This window comes from Pinus tabuliformis, chromosome 8 (genome assembly GCF_031772625.1).
Source record: "Pinus tabuliformis cultivar Carrire ecotype Pingquan chromosome 8, CPIR1, whole genome shotgun sequence".
NCBI classification, from domain to species: Eukaryota; Viridiplantae; Streptophyta; class Pinopsida; order Pinales; family Pinaceae; genus Pinus; species Pinus tabuliformis.
In genome coordinates, this window is record NC_142294.1 from 967,164,397 (window position 1) to 967,187,890 (window position 23,494).

At 37.4% G+C, this 23,494-nt stretch overlaps 1 pseudogene; it reads left to right on the forward strand.

The window, feature by feature from the left end:
* Window positions 1-21,257, forward strand: part of LOC149238685 (F-box/kelch-repeat protein At5g15710-like) — a 29,451-nt pseudogene extending 8,194 nt beyond the window's left edge.
* Window positions 21,258-23,494: the final 2,237 nt, after the last annotated feature.

Sequence of the window (23,494 nt, forward strand, 5' to 3'; positions counted from 1 at the left end):
GTTGTTTACATTCCATGTGACTTTAACATGGTATCAGAGCTGCAGGCATTTTCCTGCCCACTAAATTTATGGCCAATTATGCCCTCATTGTCTGATTCTTTCAACCGTTCTAGCTTGTTAGCATCTTAGACCTCCCTATGCATGGAAAATCTACTGCTTCAACCTGTCCTGCCACCTATTATTTTCCATCCCTATTAACATTGCATGCAATTCTTTGCCGATTTTTATGCTACAACTACATATAGTTCTTAAAAGAAATTCGGAAACAACTTATATCATTTATGAGCGTTGTTAGTATATGTTATTTTCTACGAGAATTTTTTGTATCAGTGTTCTGTCCTGAGACTGTCAAATCTTTAGCAAGTGTTACACTAGCATTTTCTGCCATATTTTGTCCCAAATTTTTTGCATTGTAACTCCTCTCACATTCTATGCCACAGACTTTGGTTTCCATTTGGATTATGAATAATGACATGATTCAAGCCACTCAATTGGCATCCACACCCGCGCCTGCAAATGACCGAGCATTATATGGTCAAAATGAACGTTGCTTGAACGTTGCTTGCCATGATGAACACAACTTGGTGGGAACGTTGTAGAAAGCTGTGAAGATTAAGGTATTTTCTGTGTATTTTGAAGTATTAAGTGCCGAGATGAATTTGGAAGGATTCGGCTGTAAAGGCTCAATTTTTAATGTGGTATTAATGTGTTGAAAGTTGTGTATTGATACCCACTCTCCCACTGTAATACCCGCGGTGAACGATGTCCGTTGCATCAATACCTTTTTAATATATTAACACTGTTGGTTGTTTAAGCACATTGGTTGCCTCCTCCGCTGATTCATACATATGCTCGGTCCCCCATACCACTTTACTCTCCCCATACCACTATGCTCGCAAAACCAATTTTATATCTGCTCCCACAACGATTCATACTCCATCGACTCTCTACACCACTAGTAGACTCCTCCCACTTCGATTGTGGTTCTGACATGAAGAGCGCTCCACTATGTGCTTGAGGTTTGTGCCCACGAATTTTTGGAGTTTCTCAAGGACTGTGGTCATTTCCTGCTCGTCTAGAGGTCTCATCCTGAAGATAAAATTCTTAAAATCTAGGTAAAATAACGTTGTTTGGCGAATTAGGTGCTATCTAAAATGGATTATGGAGAACAGGAAAACCGATTCTTCTATGGGCAGAAAATAATTTGCAAGGTTTAGGGTTTGGCATGGCTTCCAAATCTACTCAGGACTGTAGAAAGCTTGACCCTAATGCAATTGTTTCTTATCATCAGTCTAATATTGGCAAGTATTTGCGCATAGAAGACGGACTTTAAAAGAATTAAGTTTTCCCTGTGGGTAACAATGTTATTTGTTGGTATGTTGTCATGCGGCCTATGTGTGCATTTGTTGTGTATATTTCCTCCTTGTTCGAGCGGAGGAAAATAGTTGATGTTATATTGAATAAATGCTGGAACATGTGTTTGAAATTATGCTTTCAATGAAACATTGAAGAATTTGAAAGCAAAGTGTTGGTTCAGTGTCCAATTCTTTGCATACATTGGTTGTTATTATAATATGTCATTGAATCTCGGATGGTGAGACATCAGTGACACTACACACACAATATATGGTGTTTGGACACAATGTATGTTGAATGACGTTGTTGCGGTATAGGTTTTAGGGAAAAACAAACGGACTTTTCAGAATACCTAATGGTGATAGTCTTTAATTTGTAGTTCACATCTTGGACCAAAAACAACCCACGAGGAGTCAGAAGGAGGAAAACGCTGGATCCCTTCACATTTTTCTTGTAACACAGGATTATATTTCCACAAGAGTTGTGGCACTTTTCGCCATTAAAGTTGTTATTTCTACCACAAATGGAACTCGTTGTAATTAAAATGCATGTTATTCTTAAAATCCAACCTGAGATTTTGGATCTGTTCATGCTTGGGCACAGTTACAGTCAGTCTGCCTGAAGATTAGAAGGTTGAAGGGAATTAAAAATAGTTTGGCGTTGTATTGAATGCAAGAACGGTGAATGAAGCAATGAGTTTCTCCTTCTATTATGTGTGTTGACCTAAATCAAAACATATAATTTAATCTCTATAATTGTCAAGAAGGCTTGGACAAAGGGGGGGGGATATGAATTACTTCATGGGGAGGAACATAGCGCAGTCGTATTTCCTACACAAGGAGCTCTATTGTATTTCTTTATTGTAATTTTTGCTCCATGCAATAAAGTGAAGTTATCAACTAAAGTAGTGAATCTCGCACTACTCGATATATCCAAAATATTTCATGCATAGGACTGAAGAAGGACATTATATCGGTGGCATCACTAAATGATTCAAGAAAATTTATGCCTGCATTATATATTCAATGATGGTTTGATGCACAACTTGTATTCTTCATTTTTGAAATCTTCAATAGTTGAGGTTTGTCTAGCCTTGCTACAGTCTCCACTAGGATTGTTGAGCCTTCATTTATTTGCTGAGACAATGGCTAGAATTGATGATACATTAGAGTTGTTAAATATCCTAATTCATTCCACTATTGATGGAATGGTAAAAATTGGGCCTGATACACTTTCTAATATTAAAATTTGTCTGCAAAATGCACATGAGAAATTTGATTTTTTGCAGCTCGAATCTCAATTCCAACAAGAAGAGCTACATCAAAATAGACAACATTCTGAACCTGTTTTTGTTCAGAACATTAACACAACTACCCATCAGCAGCAAGTCAATATTGTTGAAGTTCATTCAGATTTAGTACCCAATGAAGCAACAATTGTACATGCAGAACGTTTGCACTTCCCAAGCCCATCATCAGACCTTGGGAAGAGCTTGTCCACAACAAGCACAAAACAGGTCTTGGATATGATAAGGAGGTTTCCTTTCATATTCCAAATTACTCAAAGCCCATCCAGTTTTAGAGTGTTGGATTCCTTTATGACATTTCACCTTCAGCTGTTCCAGATTTTCCCCCTCTTCCACAGCAACAACAACAGATTGTGAAATGCCAAAATTGTGACCGAGTTAGCCACATGAAATATCACTGTTTTGATCTTCATCCATGTAAGCACTGTTATAAAACTAGTCATTCTTCAAACATATGCTTCAGAAAAAAACCTCCTGCAAGAACAAAGATTCATCTTGGATGGATCACTTCTTGGCAATGGGTTTCAACAGCCAAGAAGATATTTCACTCATACAACAGGATTTGTTCTCGAATATTGAAAAGTCTTGCAGTTGAGATCTCTTAATCTTCTCACCTTGTATCTGACAGGGGGGTAATGATGGTCATGTATAAGCTTCAAAGCCACATTAAGCGAGCCTGAGCCACAACCTGCCATACCAAATTCAGAGTTGTAGCTAGAGACAAAGATGCCACTGAGCATGCCTTCAGTCGATGATACCTCTTCAAAGAATTGGGGACACTTCCTCTAGCAGAATACTTCAGCTTCTTGCTAGCTTTGGAAGAGTTCCAAGAATTGCATTAAGCATTCCAGAGTTGTTGGTCATCCTTAAACCATCACAGGTCGAGACCTCCCTTTTCAGGTTGAGGTTCTCCCTTTTATGCGGGATGAGACCTCCCATGCATGGTTGAATGTTTCCCTCTTCAAAACATCAGGAGCACTTCCTCTAGCAGAAGACCTGAGCTTCATGCCAGACTTGGAAGATTTCCGGGAACTACACTAAGCATTCCAGTGTTGGTGGTCATCCTTAAACCACCCCCTTATACCAACATTTCAGAGAGCACATTTATCCTAGTGTTTCCATGCATGTTTTTGCAAATTTTGTATTACAACTCTCTTCTTGGACTCATACATACCTCTTCGGATTAAGGGGGGGAATGATGGACACCTAATCCTCTATGGGTTGGTGTAGAATGTGAACAACTATGAGAGTCCATGATACCTTGGGATGTGGAACCCAACGGTCACACAAATGTACTATAAATGTATATCATGTTAATAATAATGCAATTCAATGGTTTATCATCCACCTTTGTTGTTTACATTCCATGTGACTTTAACAACGATGATATCCATATTTGTATAGATTTTAGGAATCTTAATAAGGCCAGTCAAAAGGATAATTTCCCACTACCCACTATGGAACAAATTTTACAGTCAGTTGTTAGTTCTGAACTTATGTCTTTCCTTGATGGTTTCTCTGGATATAATCAAATTATGGTCCACCCAGATAATAGGCTAAAGACTACTTTCAAAACCAAATGGGGAACTTATACCTACCAAAAAATTCCATTCGGTTTAATAAACGCAGGGGCCACTTTCCAACGAGCCATGGGTATATCTTTCAAAGGTATGTTAAATAAAACGGTTGTTGTTTATCTGGATGACATTACTGTTTATTCAAAGAACAAAAATAGTCATTTTCAGGACTTAAAACAAAATTTTGAATGCTATAGAAAATATGGTTTTTCATTAAATCTGAATTTTTTTTTTTTTTTTTTTTTTTTTTTTTTTTTGCGCTCTTAGTGAAGGGAAAATTTTAGGATTCATTGTGTCAAAAAATGGAATTTACATTGACCCTTATAGAATAAAAGAAATTTCTCCACCATGTAACAAAAAAGCATGCAATCATTTTTTAGACAAATCAATTTTTTCAAAAGGTTTATCCCTGATTTCTCACAAATTATTTTGTTGTTACAACAAATGATTAAGAAAAATGCAGTTTTTAAATGGGGTCACCATGAAAAGAAAGCATCCGATTTAATCAAACAGGAAATTATCGATGCTCCTTCTTTAAATACTCCAAATTTCTCAGATCATTTCATCTTATATACATTTGCTTCTTGAACGTCTTATGCCACTATTTTGACACAAATAAATAATCAAAAAATCAAAGCACCCATATCTCTTTTCAGTTCAAATTTTTAGGGTGTCGAATTGAATTATTCATAAGTAGAAAAATAGGCATTTGCTGTATATAAATATGTAAATCATTTTAGACCTTTTCTTTTAAAAACACACATGAAATTAATATTCTCATTCGGGCCAGCAGTGTGGCAATTACTAATGCAGAAAGAATTAGGAGAAAAGAGAGCAAATTGGGTAACAACTTTGCAGGAATATGATATTGAAATAAAACTAGCCAAAATTGTTAGAGGGCAAGGTTTTTGCAAGATGCTTATAGGAAAATCCAACATACTAGCCAAAGGGGACATAGGTAACAATGAACACATTTATGAGGTAAGTGTAATTGATGTTGATTCCAATACACTGATTTAATTTTTTATTTAAAAAATGGATATGCTCCTCCTGAACTCAATTATAAAAGAAAAAGAGCTTTACGATTAAAAGAAAGTCATTATGAGATTGTTGATAACGTGTTATTTAGGAGAAACTATGATTCCATATTGTTAAGATTCTTAGAAAAGTATGAAGCACAAACAATTTTGTAGGAACTTCACGATGGACCAGCAGGTGGACACTTTGGAGGAGATACTACAACACACAAAATCTTACATGTTGGATACTACTGGCCCACTCTCTTCAAAGATACCCACGCATATGTGAGGAAATGCAAAACATGCCAAACTGCTTCTGGAAGACAAAGGAAACCAACTTTGCCTCTGCAGCTAGTCAACATCAAACAACCTTTCGAACAATGGGGACTGGATATCATAGGTGAGATCGTTCCTCATTCTTCTAAACATCATAGATATATTCTCACTACTACAGATTACTTCACTAAGTGGGTGGAAGAAATTCCGCTAAAGGTAGTCAATTTTGAATCTGTTATTGAATTTATTGATTAATTTATCATTACAAGATTTGGTTTGCCTTTTGCACTTATATTTAATGATGCATCTTATTTTTCTAGTACTAGTATGATTGAATTTGTAATTAGGAGAGGTTTTAAACTCAAATATTCGGCTAATTACTATCCCCAGGGAAACGGTTTGGCAGAATCCACTAATAAAAATCTCCTTAGAATAATCAAAATAATTGTATATCAAAATCAAAGAAACTGGCATAAATCTTTAATATTTTCTCTATGGGATGATAGGATAACTCAAAAGGCCTATATAGGCACTTCTCCATTTAACCTAGTCTATGGGAAAGAAGCCATTATTCCATCACTTTTAGCTCTTCCTTCATTAGCCCTAGTTCAATTTATTGAAGAAACACCTACTTATTCCTTGCAATTAAGAAATTCACAAATCTTAAAACCAGAAGAAGAAAGGGAAAAGGCTAAACTCACACACACCAAACATCAACAGATGGTAAAAGCTTCTTTTGATGGAAGTTTAGTCACACAAAGATCCTTCCAAGTTGGAGATCTAGATCTCAAGTGGGACAAAGCACATGAAGAAAAAAGGAAACATACCAAATTTAAGAAATTATGGCTTGGTCCATTTCAGATTGTTGAACAGATAAGCCCATCTACATTTATACTTCAAGATTTATTAGGAAAGAGAGATTCTATCCCTGTAAATAGGCTCATCTTAAAGGAATTCTTTTCTTAATTTCTTAAAAAAAAATATAATAAAGAATAAAATTTGTAAAAAATCACTCCCATTGTACATCTCGCTGCAATTTATTTGAAAATTAGATAAAAATTATAGAACTCTGAGAATCTTTTCCATTAAGTTGTAAAATCTATAAAAAAAAAACCTCAAAAAATTATATCCTTAAAAAGTAAAGACTGTGTTACGACTTAAACACTTTCAACTCAAATTGGTCATCCAAAACTCTTAAGGAGTCAACGATCCTCCCCATCCATCAAAAAGATAATTTTTAGAGTGTAATTCTAAAATATAATAAATCTAAAAAGATAAGAGGTCTCATCACGAGCCTACTTACGATGTTCATAGGGAACCAATTAAAATAACATTACCACACTGAACACCAAATTAGGGTAATGGCTTATGATTTTAAATGTAAGAGAAGGGGTCTCATCATGAGCTAGATTGTTCAGTTTTAATTATTATCGGTGAATGGCATTGTCGTTATCTGGCCATCAAGCCAGGACAATGGATTTAGCATCATAAAAAAAATACTTCTAATTATTGCACTATTAAATGGATGGGACGATGGATTGTTGTTGGTTAAAAGGTAACCCTATCGAGGCTATGAACACCTGCTAGAAGTAGTGGCTCTACCTGTGATGAACGAGTACATTTTAAGCCAAGTCGTAAAAGACTCCCTACTTTATTTTTATAGACTGATTAATGACTGATATAAGTAAATAAGTGTTTTTCATTTACAAAAGGTTTTTAAAAGAGATTGCAATTTAATGATCTTTATAGTCAGAGTAATTTTATTTATCTAAATGTTTCGAAAAGTAGTTTTCACTTCTTAAATTATTTTTACTGATTTTTTGGAAAATTTCATTTATCAGAGATAATTGGTTCTTCTAGTGAATCGCCAATTGTTGTACTATTCAACATCCCCCCGTTTTAATATATTATAAATTTCCTATGAAATTTATTATATTAAAATAGGGACCCTTCAAGTTTAGAAAAATATTATAATCAAAGTTTAATGATTAGGCTTTTTAATTAAAACCCAAGTACTAAACCTTGATTATCCTAAAAAACTAAATTAAATAGCCCCCAAAATCAAGACTTAAACTTAGTCTTTAAAAAACCTTAAGTAATAAATAAAATGGTTATTTAATTAAAAAAACAAAATAAATCGGAGTTTTTAATCCCCTAAGGTTGAAATCCTCACAAACTTCGACACTCGCTATACCCCGCATCGCAAATAATAAAAGTTCCTAAAGGCAAAGACTTCCCCTCTCTACTCCATAATTGCTATTGCGATTAAACTGGACCCGAAGGAACATATACATCTTAATTCATAATTCCCTGCATTCGTGACTATCGCAGGAGTTAAAAAGGCTTAAGTCCATGCCCCATTACCTTAGCCAAATTGCGATTGTGATTAGGCCAACTGAATGCGATTGCGACGAAGCCCGGACTCAACGGGATAATTAAAACAATTCATACATTCCCCGCATCTGCAACTATCACAATAAACCACAAAAGCTTAAGTCCTGCCTCCTGCCTATTGTGATTAGACCGAACCTGACGGGAAAATCAACTGCAATCTATAAAATCTGCATCCACAGGCCATCACAAATTTCATTAGACCAAGCACTCTGCCCCTTCCCGATTGCGATATGCAATATAGCCGGACCCGCCATGATTATAAAACGCGTTTAAATTAAATATCGCGTCCGCGCAATCACAAAATTCCAAGAGTCATGCCTCATTTGAATTGCGATTGCGATATGATCCCGATTGTTGATTGCGATATGATGTCAGCAGTGACGTCAGTTCCACGTCATCTGCCATGTCACTTGTCACCTCCGACATGCCACGTCACAATTCCACATCATCTGCCACATCATAGTGATGTCATCATGACATCATCCCTGATGTCATCCCACATATCGAAAATCACACGTCTTTCAGCCACCTCTTATAGTCTGTAACTCCAAATGCCGATTGCGATAATCCGGTGTATTGCGATATGCGATAAAGCCCCAGACCCGATATAATTATAAACTGCAATTCATTTAATCCCTGTGTCCACGCAATCGAAAAATTCATGAACCTTAAGCCATTCATCCTCTACCCATTCTAAATACGATTTGGTCTTATTCGAATTTTTGTCTATTTCAATAGGGATTCTCCTTGCTTGAAATATGACGATAATTCAACCCTCAGTCTAAAAGCGATTGCGATTTTGCGATAAAACCATGAAAGTCCAACTTGTATTATGACAGACCTCATTCTACATGACTCCCCATGATCATTGTGTTCGGAATTTATTATGACTCTACGTTTTTCCTGATTTCCTGCAAATGTTATTTGTTTCAAATAAAACTTGCTTATGAGTTTCATTTATTTCTAGCTTACTGATTCCTATTTTTCTTGTTCAGGTTCATGAAAGAAGAGGACAGTTGTGCTGACAAGCAACAGTTCAGCTCAAACAGACAGACAAGCATCCAAATAATCCGATGGAACAAACAAAGCTGATAAAGATAGCAAATCACATTCAGAAATTTCCACCAAAAAATTGTTTTCCTTTAAGCATTGTTGAAGGGATCTATTTAAATGCCCTCAATTCTCTGCACAATAGATTTAGTTGTTTTCTGCTATTTAAGCTTACTCATTGTATGAAATAAAGGTCTTGAATTTTATGAAGAAAGGCTTATGAGAGTTCGCACTATTGTACTTTCATACCTTCCTCAATAGAATGACTGGAACATTGTTTTTCGAATTTTCATAAAGAATTTTGAGAAGTTGCCTTACTGTACTCTCGATATTATCTTTATGAGAAGGATTAATTTGCTACTATTTCTTTTATGAGTTGAGCGAAGTGCATCTAGTATTTCTATCATTGTACCTCTGTTTTGTTCATAAGTAAATAGTAAATCTATCTTTTCAAATTGCTTATTACTTGATATTTAAAGAACAATGTTACATGTATTCACTATTGATCATGCTGCCATTGATATTTTTATACATGTTAGGAAATTTTCTTTGATATTCTAAATGTGATATGAGTTTACACATTATTTTGATTAACTATTTAATCAAACTAATCATCTTGAATTTGTTTCATTTCCATTGGTGTTTGAGTAATCTATATTTTCATTTACTAAGGAAAATCATTATAGATCGCATCTACATAAAAGTTAAACAATCCTGAGTTGAGTAGATTAATGTATATATTTTTCCATTTAATTCATTACTACAAATCCATTTATTTCACTTCACTAGAAGCATTACACACTCATTCAATCACCTTTCATTGGGAAACTGGTCCCATGCAATCCAGTCTGAGCCATTACTTAAACGAAAAAGGAGTTGTCTTAAGGTTCGGACTGGGTGGTTTTCCCCCTGTGTTGAAGAAACGATTTTCGAGGCTTCAATAGGAAGGAAAATAACACAAGAAATTATGGAGATTCAAGAAGCCTTAGAATTATCTTCCAGATTGGAAGATGATTTTGCGTGTCTGTCAGGATCGACATCACATGACTAGATTAAGGGAATATTTCTCGAGCTATCAAGAGGAGAAAATGGACTTTCAGATCACTATGGAAAACAAAACTGTGTACTCTAGTAGGGAGAGGCACCATATATTTTCAGATGGAAGCAGGAACCAACACTAGTGCCACTAATGTAATGCACGTGCCAGGATTGGATATGAACCTAATTTCAGTATCCCCGTTGTAGGACAAGGGGTACGATGTATTCTTTGTGTTAAAGGAAGAATATGTCAAGCATCATAGCTTGAAGAAGGTGAAACAGATTGGAGCTCGAAGCAATATGCTATATATGTTGTAGATTGATTCTCCAATGGCACTTATGGCAGTGATAAAAACAGTAAGAAGGAGTTGAACGAACTATGGTATAGGAGGATGGGACACTTGCATCATGGAGCACTTAGGATGCTCAGAGAGACTGTAACATGAGTTCCAACTCTCAACACCAAGCACGCTGATCTATGTCAAGTATATGTAATTGGGAATTACGTAAAAGCAATGTTTCCCATAAGTGACAATAGAGCCAATGTTGTATTGGGATTGACACTCAGATATTTGCAACCATATGTCCACCAAAGCTTTTAGTAGTGGTGAGTATTTCGTCACATTTATAGATGATCATTCCACAAAAACTTGGATATACTTCTTAAATACAAAGGATGAGGTCTTTGATTGGTTTTGAGAGTTCAAGGCTCTTGTAGAAAACATGACAAGGAAAAAGATCAAGGTACTATGTTCAGATAATGGTGGAGAATACATGGATAAAGACTTCATAGATTTTTGTGCAAAGGAAGGTATAAAAAGAGAGTGGACAACTCCCTACAGTTCACAACATAATGGAGTAGAGGAACGAAAGAATAGAACTATAGTCAGGGAAACAAAGGCCATGTTGTATGATCGGGATTTTCCTAGATTTATATGGGTAGAAGCATGCGACACAACAATGTACATTCAAAATAGGAAACCTCACAAAGCTTTGGGGAAGAAAATGCTAGAGGGACTCTTCACAAGGAAGAAACCTGAGGTAATTCATTTTAGGATATTCAGAAGTGTGGCCTATTGTCACATTCTAGATGAGAAGCGGAGTAAGTTGGATCATACTACAGAAAAGGGGTATCTCGTAGGATATAGTGAGACCTTAAAGGCATACATAATCTACATTCCTAACAGCACGAAGATTGTAGTGAGGCGAGATGTAAAATTCATGGAAGACAAAGATTTCAAAAAATATCGAGATATGCCTGTAAGAGATCAGTCAACATGTTTGTATTAGTCCAGAAGCAGTAGGGATCACAGGTAGAACAAGTAGGGGGACAATCACAAGATTCAAGTACAGTGACTAGTATTAGCATCTCTTTAGTAGTAGGAGATCCAGGAAGTTCTTAGCAGACAAAGCAACAAGAACAGGTGGAGGAACAAATTGAACCTCCCACGACCAGTGGTAGGACCAGTAGGGAAGTGTGTCACACCTTGAAGGACACAAAAGAGTTTGTTGGAGCTCCTAGAATCAACAAGAGGCAGCGCAAGCAACCTAACAGATATCAGGTCTTGGTGGCTTAGGTTGTAGAACCCTCTAGTTTTTGGAAAGCCACACAACATTAGGTGTGGGTGGATGCCATGGTAGAAGAGTATAATTCTATCATGACAGATGATGTTTTGGAGGTGGTTCCGAGACTAGAAGATAGATCACTTGTGGGCTCCAGATGGACCTCTAAGATCAAGTACGTTGCATATGGTAGTGTAGAGAAGTATAAGGCTAGATTCATGGAAAAGTGGTATGCACAAAAGGAAGGAATAGACTATGAGGAGACCTTCACCCCATTTGAAAGATACACCTCTATCAAATATTTCATATCCCTAACAACATAGATGGGATGAGAAATTCACCAGAAGGACGTCAAGACAACATTCTTGAATGGGGTGATAGAAGAAGAGGTGTACATAGAGCAACATGAAGGATTCAAAATTCTTGAGAAGCACACTCATGTATGAATATTGAAGAAATCCATGTATGGACTCAAGCAGGTGCCAATGGCATGATATGGTCAGATTAATAGTTACTTGCAACAGTTGGGATCCATCAAGATTAATGCAGATCCCAATCTATACTATTTGATGGTGGAGAATGAGCCTCTCATTCTGGTTTTATATGTAGATGATCCATTTTTGACAGGATCATCGGGGCTCATAAAGGACTGCAAAAGGAACCTTGCAGCAAAATTCGACATGAATAATATGGGGTTGATGCACTATTTTCTAGGGTTGGAAGTATGGCAGAAGAATAGGGAGATATTCCTTGGGCAAGGGAGATATGCTACAAAAATTATGAAGAGAATCAGAATGCATGATTGCAGACCCATGACAACAACTATGATTACCAACTGGAAAAAGATAGTTGCATCAGGGGATAAGGAAGTCGATCCCACCATGTACAAACAACTAATTGGGTCACTCATGTATCTAGTCAACATGAGGCCAGACATTTTTTTTGCTGTCAATAGCCATAGTCAGTTCATGGTGGAGCCGAAAAGGGTACATTGGGAAGCAACTAGTGTTGAAAATATCAACAAGAAATTCTAAATATAGAAGCGCTAAATTTAGCACTATTATAAATAGCATTTCGGGATACCTTCCTATTTTAGTTAGTCCCTGAACTAAAATAGAGAAGTAAAAATTCGAATTTGATCTTAGCAACTGTTTGTAAAATAATTAATTAATTCATCTTGAGTTAATTAGTTGTAGAAAATCAAACATGAAGTCTATGTGGGGACATGCAACAGTTTCTCCATTGATTGAGGAATTTATCCATCAGTTAAAGAGATAAGGATGAGTTGTAATATTGAGTTGCAATTAGTTGGCTCAGTTAACTGAGTCAAGTCCAGTTAGATTAATTCAAATAGTTTGTTGAATTAATTGTGAGTTTAGTTAGTTAATGCATGCATGCATGTAACTGTTGCACTTCAGATAACTGAATATTCTCTCATAAATAACTCATGCATGTCAGTTCAGAAAGAGACTCAGTTGAGATCAGATGGAGGGACAATGTACTATTAGTTGCAGGAATATTCCATTGTGAACATCTCTTGCATGCAGAAAGAATTCATTCCTTGGAGATTGCGTAGTTACTTCTTCAGTTTAGTGAGTGTGTGATGAGGCCAATCACACAGGTGGCATCATTGGACCCCAAGAAAAATTGTGCAAGGAAATAGCAGGCTTGGAGGGCTGAGGAAAGGCATATCTTGTGTCTACTAAGTTTGTGAGCTGTATTGTTTTGATTGCAGAGAGAGCAGGATAGCTTGTGAGCTGATTATTTTTGTAATACTGGCCTATTTCCACTTGTATGATAATACAGGGATTGGGGTTTTAGACTGAGGCTTTCCCTGGGTTATTCTTCTGTGTTCATGTGTGATTGATTTCTCATTCTCAGTTATATGTGTTATAATTGATCTTGCTCATATTCGATTAAGCTTCCGCAAAGTTTGTTGTAGAAGTAGATCTTGTATTTTGCTTTAGTATATTGCATAATCTGTTGATCTATAGTGGGAATTTCTACATGGTATCGGAGTGAAGGTGATCAAAGTGAAGAACAATATACAAGAAGGGAGAAGTTCAAAGTTTGAGGTTCCTGAATATAGAAATTGAGTTCTTATCACATCTCAATTTCACCAATGACGTTCAATGGTTTAAGACTCGGGTATGCCCTTGATGGTAGCTTGAATTATATAGCCTGGAAGGATCGCATGGAAGCAGTATTAGAGTATAACGGTCTAAAGGACTTCATTGATCAAGAAGTCCCCAAGCCGACTAATGCCACAAAATTGGTGGAATGGAAGAAATGTGTGGGTAGAGCAAGGAGAATCCTTCTGGAGGGAGTTCGAGACCACATAGTCTCGAGTCACCATGGGAAGGAGACACCATTTTTGATGTGGAAAACATTGAAATATCTATATCAGAACAACAACAATCAGAGGAAGATGGCACTGAAAGATAAGCTTCAAAAAATCAAGTGTGAAAAGGGCGACACGATCTCTACATATCTAAACAAGTTCACCACCTGCGGGGATGAGCTTGGAATTGTAGGGATCATGACAACCGATGATGACATGGTGAGTCTTGCACTCCTTGGTCTTCCTAGGAGCTGTCATAGCTACCAAGACTCGGTTAATGGAAGAGAAAAACTACCAAATTGGGAACGACTTTGGTCAGATCTGATGCAGGAGGAGATAAGAAGAAGCACCAGAGATGGATCCTCATTAAAGCAAGATGATGAGGAAAATCTAGCCTTAGCAGGTAAGAGGAGGAAAGGGAAAGGGAAGGCGTCCTATCCCAAATCCAGTTCTTCCCATGGTGGGAAGAAGTTTGACAAATTGAAAGTGCGATGCTTTCATTGTCATGAAGTGGGCCATTATGCTACAAATTGTCCACAGAAGAAATCCAGGAAGGGATCCTCGAAGGGATCTGATGGTTATGCACTGGCCTCACAGTTTGAGTTGGATTTCTCTCTTATCACATGCATGGTTTCATCCATGATGGGACGTGTGGGGTACCTGTACAGTGGAGCTTCATTCCACATGTCAGGCGACAAGAATCTTCTCAGTACCTTGGAGGAGAAGGATCTCCAGATGCGGATTGAGATGGGCGATGATGGAAAGTATCATGTTTCAGGTGAAGGTACGGTTATGTTTTAGAGGGAGCATGGAGCTCCCCTCACCTTGACTGATGTAAAGTATGTACCAGTTCTGAAGAAGAATCTTGTGTTTGTCGCTATGCTAGAAGATAAAGGCTATGATGTAGTCTTTAGTAAAGGAAAGGTATTCTTGAGGCATATCGGTACTAGACAGACCAAGAGAATTGGGATTCGAGTAAAGAATCTCTACAAGCTGGAGGTAGATGACTGTGCTACATTGAGTTCCAAAGAAGAGATGGTGCAGAACCAAGATGTTGGCGAGCTATGGCATAGAAGACTGGGCCACTTGCACCATGGAGCCCTGAAGATCATGCAACAAATTTCTACCGGAATTCCCAAGGGAAAACTGGAGTTGACGAATACATGCAAAGGTTGTACCTTGGGTAAGTATGCGAAATACTCCTTTCTGAATCGAGATAGTAGAGCTGGAGAAATCCTGGAGCGAGTTCACTCAGATGTTTGTGGACCTTTCTCTACAGCCTCCACCACTAAACAAAGGTACTATGTTATTTTTATTGATGATTTTTCTCATAGATGCTGGATCTACTTTATGCAAAAGAAGGATCAGACCTTCTTAAGGTTTTGTGAGTTTAAAGCCTTGGCAAAGAAAGAATTTGGAAAGAAAATAAAAGCCTTGCGTAGCGACAATGGTGGAGAGTATGTCTCCCAATAGTTTAAGGACTTTTGCGTTGCAGAAGGAATTAAACGGGAGTTAACGGCACCCTATAACCCACAACAGAATGGGGTGGCCAAAAGGAAGAACAGATCAATTGTGGGAGCAGCTCGAGCGATGTTGCATGACCAAAGCCTACCATTGCATTTGTGGGCTGAGGCATGCAATACATCAGTATACTTGCAGAATAGAAGCCCACACCTTATATTGGGAATGAAGACACCTATGGAGGCCTTTTCCGGGGAGTGACCAGAGGTGAGTCACTTCCAAATATTTGGATCATTAGTTTACTATCATGTGACCAAATAAGCCCGAAAGAAGCTAGATCCAACAACTGAGTTGGGAATGCTTGTGGGGTACACGGATACACCCCACAACTATCGGGTGTACCTGCCTACCAGTCAGAGGACAGTGGTATGTAGGGATCGTTCGACAAACAGAAATCCATGCGATTATCACTTGAGAGGGAGCTCAAGTTGCATGCAGAGGAGGAAATTTTAGTTGCTAAGGAGGAGGAGCCTCAGACTGATGCGGAGCAGTGACATGCAGAGGATCCGAGAGTGGAGACATCCACTCATGTTGAGACTTCCAGGGATGGGCAGAAATGCTCAAGGGAGGTTGACATGTTGATGCTAGATGCGCGGGAGAATGTGGGACAACCATCTTCTTAGCGCAGACAAAGGAGATCGCCCGAGTGGTACACTGGGTACATGGCCCTGGTTGGGGAGTTTGTAGATACCAAACCTTCTTCATTCAAGGAGGCAGTGCAACAACCAAGGTTGATGTAATGGTAGAGGAGTACGACTCTATCATTTGGAACAGTGTGTGGGATGTTGTCCCAAGACCTCAGGGCAAGTTAGTGGTGAGTTCCAGATGGATTTGCAAGGTAAAGCAGGCAGCTGATGGCGGTGTTGAGAAACATAAGGCAATGTTTGTTGCCTGAGGTTTCTCATAGGTCGAGGGGATCGACTACGATGAGACCTTTGCTCCTATAGCAAGGTACTCATTTATCAGATCGATGTTGGCATTGTCAGCTCAAATGGGTTGGAAGATCCATCAAATGGACATGAAGACAACATTACTCAATGGGAAGATTGAGGAGGAGGTGTACATTGAGCAGCTAGAGGGTTTTGAGACCTTCGATCATGAGTCACATGTGTGCTGACTCAAGAGGGCTTTGTATGGGCTGAAGCAAGCACCTCGTGCTTGGTACACCAAGATCGATAGCTATTTCACCAGGTTGGGCTTTACCAAGAGTGAAGCAGATGTGAACCTTTACCACATCATGGTAGAAGGTAAGCCATTGATCATTGTTCTTTATGTCGATGATTTGATTTTGATAGGTGATGATCAGCCGATCCAGTCTTGCAAGGAGGACCTTGCAAGAGAGTTCGAAATGAAAGACATGGGTCTTATGCACTACTTTCTAGTCATGGAGGTGTGGCAGAAAGATGGTGAAGTATTTGTGTCTCAAGGCAAGTATGCCAATGAGATACTCAGGCACTTTCACATGGAGAAGTGCAAGCCCATGTAGACTCCTCTAGCTGGGAACTGGAGGAAGGAAGATGCTACTTTAGGTGAGGTAGTAGCTGCTACTGTTTATCAGCAGCTGATGGGTTCACTTATGTATCTGGTGAAAACACGACCCGACTTATGCTTTGCGGTGAACTAGCTGAGTCAAGCTATGGTTCAGCCTACCAAGTTGTTTTGGAAGGCAGCGAAGCATGTGCTGAGATACCTCAGAGGCACATCTCAGTTCGGATTGTGGTACAGGTGGACAGAGGGAGTGAAGCTTCAGGGCTTCATAGATGCAGATTGGGCAAGGATTCCATCAGATCGAAAGAGCACTTCTGGAGGAATCTTCAACCTTGGTTTAGCTACAGTTTCCTGGTATAGTAGGAAACAGAGATAAGTTGCACTTAGCTCAGCAGAGGCTGAATACATGGCTAGTAGTCAGGTTGCATGTGAGGCCATTTGGATGCGGAAGATTCTAGTGGGATTTTTTGGTCAAAGGATGGATCCAACCATGATCTACTACAATAATCAAAGTTGTATCAAACTCTTTGAGAATCTAGTTTTTCATTACAGGTCCAAGCACATTGGTATCCGGTATCACCATCTTCGAGATTATGTGGTTAAGAGGATCATGTTGTTGTTGTATGTTTTGATTGAGGAACAGGATGTGGATATTTTGACTAAGGCATTGTCAAAATGCAAGTTAGAGTTCCACAGAGACAGGATTGGGGTTACTGATAATCCCTTTCTTGTTGAGAGGAAGTGTTGAAAATAACAACAAAAAATGCTAAATATAGAAGTGCTAAATTTAGCATTGCTATAAATAGAATTTCAGGATACCTTCCTATTTTAGTTAGTCCCTGAACTAAAATAGAGAAGTAAAAATTCGAATTTGATCGTAGCAGTTGTTTGTAAAAGAATTAATTAATTCATCTTGAGTTAATTAGTTGTAGAAAATCAAACATGAAGTCTATGTGGGGACATGCAACACTTTCTCCATTGATTGAGGAATTTATCCATCAGTTAAAGAGATAAGGATGAGTTGTAATTAGTTGGCTCAGTTAACTGAGTCAAGTCCATTTAGATTAATTCAAACAGTTTGTTGAATTAATTGTGAGTTCAGTTAGTTAATGCATGCATGCATGTAACTGTTGCACTTCAGATAACTAAATATTCTCTCATAAATCATTCATGCATGTTAGTTCAGACAGAGATCCAGTTGAGATCAGATGGAGGGACAGTGTACTATTAGTTGTAGGAATATTCCATTGTGAATATCACTTGCGTGTAGAAGGAATTCATTCCTTGGAGATTACGCAATTACTTCTTCAGTTTAGTGAGTGTGTGATGAGGCCAATCACACAGGTGGCATCATTAGACCCCAAGAAAAACTGTGCAAGGAAATAGGAGGCTTGGAGGGCTGAGGAAAGGCATATCTTGTGTCTACTCAGTCTGTGAGCTGTTTTGTTTTGATTGTAGAGAGAGCAGGATAGTTTGTGAGCTAATTCTTTTTGTAATACTGAACATATTTCCACTTGTATAATAATACAGAGATTGGGGTTTTAGGTTGAGGCTTTCCCTGGGTTATTATTCTGTGTTCATGTGTGATTGATTTCTCATTCTCAGTTATATGTGTTCTAATTGATATTTCTCATATTCGATTAAGCTTCCACAAAGTTTGTTGTAGAAGTAGATCTTGTATTTTGCTTTAGTATATTGCATAATCTGTTGATCTACAATGGGAATTTCTACAACTAGATACATTCTCAGATATGTGCATGGAATAGTTGGACTCGGGTTGAAATATACTTGAGGAGATTATGTCAGTTTGAGCGAATTCATAGATGAATATTGGGCAGGTAGTTCAGTGGACAGGAAAAGTACCTCTGAGTACTGCTTTAGTGTTGGATCAAGGATTATCTCTTCGTGCAGCAGGAAGCATAATTCAGTAGCACTGAGATTGACATAAGTAGAATATATGGCAGCCAACACAACTGCGTGCAAAGCCATATGGCTTAGGAAATTGTTGGTGAGTTTTTTCAAAAAGAAAATGGGAGCAACGAGTGTTTACTGTGATAATCATAGTTGCATAAAACTCTCTAAGAATCTAGTATTTCATGAAAGGTCAAAGCACATTGATATCATATGTCATTTCATCAGAGATTGTGTTCAACATGGGGCATTCCAGCAGCAGTATGTCTCCACATGTGATTAGGTAGTAGACATCCTCACAAAATCTATAGGGAGAGCTAAGTTCATCCATTTCAGAGAACAAATGGTTATGGTGGAGAATCTATTTCAATAGATTCTCAGTAGCAACAGTTGAGAGGGAGTTGCAGTGCAGATGTAGTATTTGACAACAGTTTGGCAGGGTCAGAAGTAGCGCAGATGTAACACATATCAGAGTTGCACAATAGTTGGTGGGAAACAACAACCAGACATCAACAATGTGACAGGAGGTGATGCAGAGACAGGGTGTTGCTACAAGGGGTAGCAACATTAGAACACTTTCCTCGCTAAGAGGTTGTGTTAGTTTTTGCACCATCGGATGTGTTCTAGCCACGAATTTTTTTGGAGAAGCTATAATGAATGAGTTCTCCAAAGCCCATAAATCATTTCTGGAAATTCCACCTAGAAGTGTCTCAATTAGATTATTAACCATTTTTTTAATTATTTCCTAAGTCTAAACTTAGGGAATATGATTAATTAACCAATATTAATTGGGATGTGGTGAGAATCATCTAGAAACTCACATGAATCAACAAGGAATTAATCTAGGCCATCGATTATGTTTTAATCTTGGTTGCTGGTGCTCCAACAAAATATTATAAGAATAAGTTGATGAGTAGATGGAGAACACACCAGGGCAGATACTTGGTTTCTCAAGCATATTGATTTCTCAGTGGCTAAATTTCGGCAAGAGAAATTCAAGTCAGAGAGTGAGTTGCAGGTGGGAGAGAGAGGGCATCAACAATAGTCTAAGAGTGTAGGACAAATCTAGAAGAGCCAGTGCAAAGGAGGGACACAATTCATCAGTGTAGTGGAGTGACACAGTTCATTAGTGTAGAGGAGTGACACATGGCCTACGCTATCACTGCGCAAAGGATGACGTAGTGAGAACAACAGAAGGGCAGAAGGTCCTCTTCCGGGTCAAAAAAACGTTGTGGAGTGTGATAAATTCATTAGTAAATTTATCTACGAGATTCTTCCTCTATTTTGGCTATTAGTATCTTGTACATAAATTATTGTTGAAGATTAATAAAAAAAACCCTCATATACTACACTGGTTTTCCCACATTGGGTTTTTCCGGGGACGATTGTCCAAAAATAAATGTATCATTATGGTTTATGTGTGCTTGCATTTATTTTCTGCAGCATTTTATTTGTGTAGGTTGCAGTGTATATGTTTCAATATTTTCCATAGGAAACTGCAAATAATTTGTTTAACTAATATAACAAATAGAAGAAATAATATCAATTGTTGTAATAAAATTCAAGACAACGAATTTTCACTGACAAGTGGGTTGTTATTCAAATTTTCTACATGTCATCTTCATGCCCTTGTTTTGTAACATGTTCAAGGTATCGTAAACCTATAGTATCAGGTGGGTGTCTATTGGTAGAAGAGAACAGAAAAGGGGTCCCTTGTTGTCTGTAATTTATTCACAAAAACCCATAGGATTTTGCATCCCATGTTACATATGAAGTCTCCCTATGTGGTAGCAATGGTGGTGTATCCAGAGAGAGACAGTGAGTATCAAATTTTGGTTGTAAGTATTGTTGATGGGATTTATTCATAGGTGTATGATTCTAGGAGTGATTCATGGAAAATTTGTGGTAGTTTTGATGGGAGGTTTTCCATGTTGGGGAATGTTGCTCATTTAGATGGATTTATGTTCTGCCTCACCCATGGTCCTAATCACTTGTTGGTCGTTCATGTTGATGCCAAAACTTGGGATTTGGTTGTGGTTACCATGTCCCCTCTAGTTTTCCCAAATATATTGGAGTATGATGGGTCCTTAATTCTTGTTGAAAATATCAAGGAGCTTGGAGTTTTGAATAATATTAGTATATGGTAGCTCGATGAGTCTATCAAGCAATGGTAGAAAGTGTGAAGTATGCTTGATAATCTCTTTAGTAAATTCAGTCATGGTAATATTAATCACTTTTTCACTGTTGGTATTTGGGGCAAGATTTTCTTTTACAAAAACTACTCTCCAGTCATTTTCATGTATGATATTTTGGAGAATAGATTGTGGGGATTGCCACATTGTCCTCTTTACATTCACTTGTGTAAGACAAGCTAGTTTTTCCTTGCATTGGAGCCCCATCTTGAAGTGGTGGTATAATGCATGTATCTTATTTAACTTATTACTAATAATGCAATCTCATAAATTGCATTCAACATGTGGGCTTTCTTACCTTCATTTGTGTCTCTCTGTAATTATGTGACAAAGTTAGGGACAATTAACAAACATAATGACATCTGAAGTGTAAGGGTTAGGTTGTGCTATTCTATATTCTAAAAATGAAGTGTGATTGTTGTGTTGATGTCTCATTTGATGTTAATGAGTTAGTAATAATTTTCCCATATCATCTGCCACGTTTACTTCTCGAAATTGTTGAGTACTCCTTAGCTACTAATGCCAAAAGTGAACACTGAGAGGATGTAATAGGATCTTAATCCATTTATAACAAATTCCATAAGGTAACTTCTATGGTACTAGGGTGCGTACAAAAATATTTAAGTGAGTAAAAAAAATTTGGAACTATGGATCTATATTCAACTATTTCTGTAGATATGAAAGGGATGATAGGTGTCAAAGAGGCAAACTCAAATAGTCTTGCTAACAAGAATCACAAAATTTTATTAATAAGCATTGCAGGTGGGATGGGGAAGCCACCAACACTTCCTGTTTGTAGTAGGCGTATGTAACATTGGAATGAATCACCTTAAAACAAATAAATGTAAAAAAACAAACTAGTGACAACAAGAAGAAAGAAAAACATCTTCTCTCACTGCTTGGAATTCTATAGCCATTGCTAAAGAACACGGAGGATGGGGCCTTAAAAATATAATATGGTCAACAAAAAATTTAGTCAGAAATGGAATCTAGAAGCTTTAGGCCAATGTGAAGTCTGCATGCTTGGTGTTGGGATTTTCAATTATTTAATGATGATAAAATTTGGTATTTGGCTACGTAGTGACCTTAAAATTAGAGGATTATTATTATTAATTATTTCAAATGAATAATGTAAATATAGCAACATAAATTATGAGGGAGCTTTTCTTAGGACTATAACAATCTATTTTACTTTCACAATAGAAAACATCCAACAATGTGTTGTAGCTAGGCAAGAATTGCCTTGGAGTTCAGTTCTCTAGAGTTTGAGTTCTCCCAAAAACCTCTAGTCTACACAATAAACAATCCAGGAACAATTTTCACACAATTTTTTATAATGACCAAAAATTAGGCTCTGCAAACCTAGGTTTTGATGTTATATTTACTGTGTGTATGCACATAATTCAATGGTCATACCCTTTCCACAATTTGGTTGAATTTTCTAAGCTCTATGTTGTATGATGTATCTTGCTAGAGGAAGACCTTTTCCATAGTTTGCTTGACATTACTCAGTGCTCCGTTGTATCTTGATGTAGGAAGAGATTGCACTGAATATCAATTTCACTATGGATATAGTTAGAGTGCCACGACTCATAGCTTTATAAGAGAGGATGTGGTAAGGAGTCTACGATTGTATTTTGAGACATTTCAAACCTCATTCAAACCCATTAACTCAAATGAGCAGATAATTGTTGGTATGGTCAAGGATGTTCGAATCAAGTTGGGGGAATGGATCAGAAGGAAAAGTCTCGCCATTGTTCTATTGGATGAATATTAGGCAATTTTTGGACAAGAGTTCATCCAAACAAAGAAGGCAATTCCCATTCTATACTTAAATATAATGTGGATGCAATTTTAAATCCCAAACATGGAACATGGAAACCTTATTTCAGATGTGAACACAAAATATTGTTATGGTTTATGAAATTTCATGTTCATGGTATACTACGAAGTGTAAGGGTAAGGTTGTGTTATTCTATATTCTAAAAATGAAGTGTTACTGTTGTGTTGATGTCTCATTTGTTGTTAATGAGTTAGTAATAGTTTTCCCACATCATTTGCCACATTTACTTCCCCAAATTGTTGAGTACTCCGAAGCTACTAATGCCAGAAGTGAATAATGAGAGGATGTAATAGGATATTAATCCATTTATAATAGAGTTTATAAGAATTTTCTTATAGCAACACAATTAGAAGCATACAAGAGCATTTTAGTTTTCAAATAGTTGTCCCAACTCATAATTCTACAAGACAAAAAACATTGCCACTTATTTATACTATCAAAATGAAGGAGAATAACTTCAGTGAATATAATTTTAGAGAATGGCATATTAGAGTGTATACTTCACAATTTGCAAGTGAGGATGTTTTCTCCACTTTTCACAGTTATCCCAACTCATATTTCTATAGAACAAATAAAATTGTCACTATTTGTAGTATTGAAATGAAGGAGAGTGACTTCA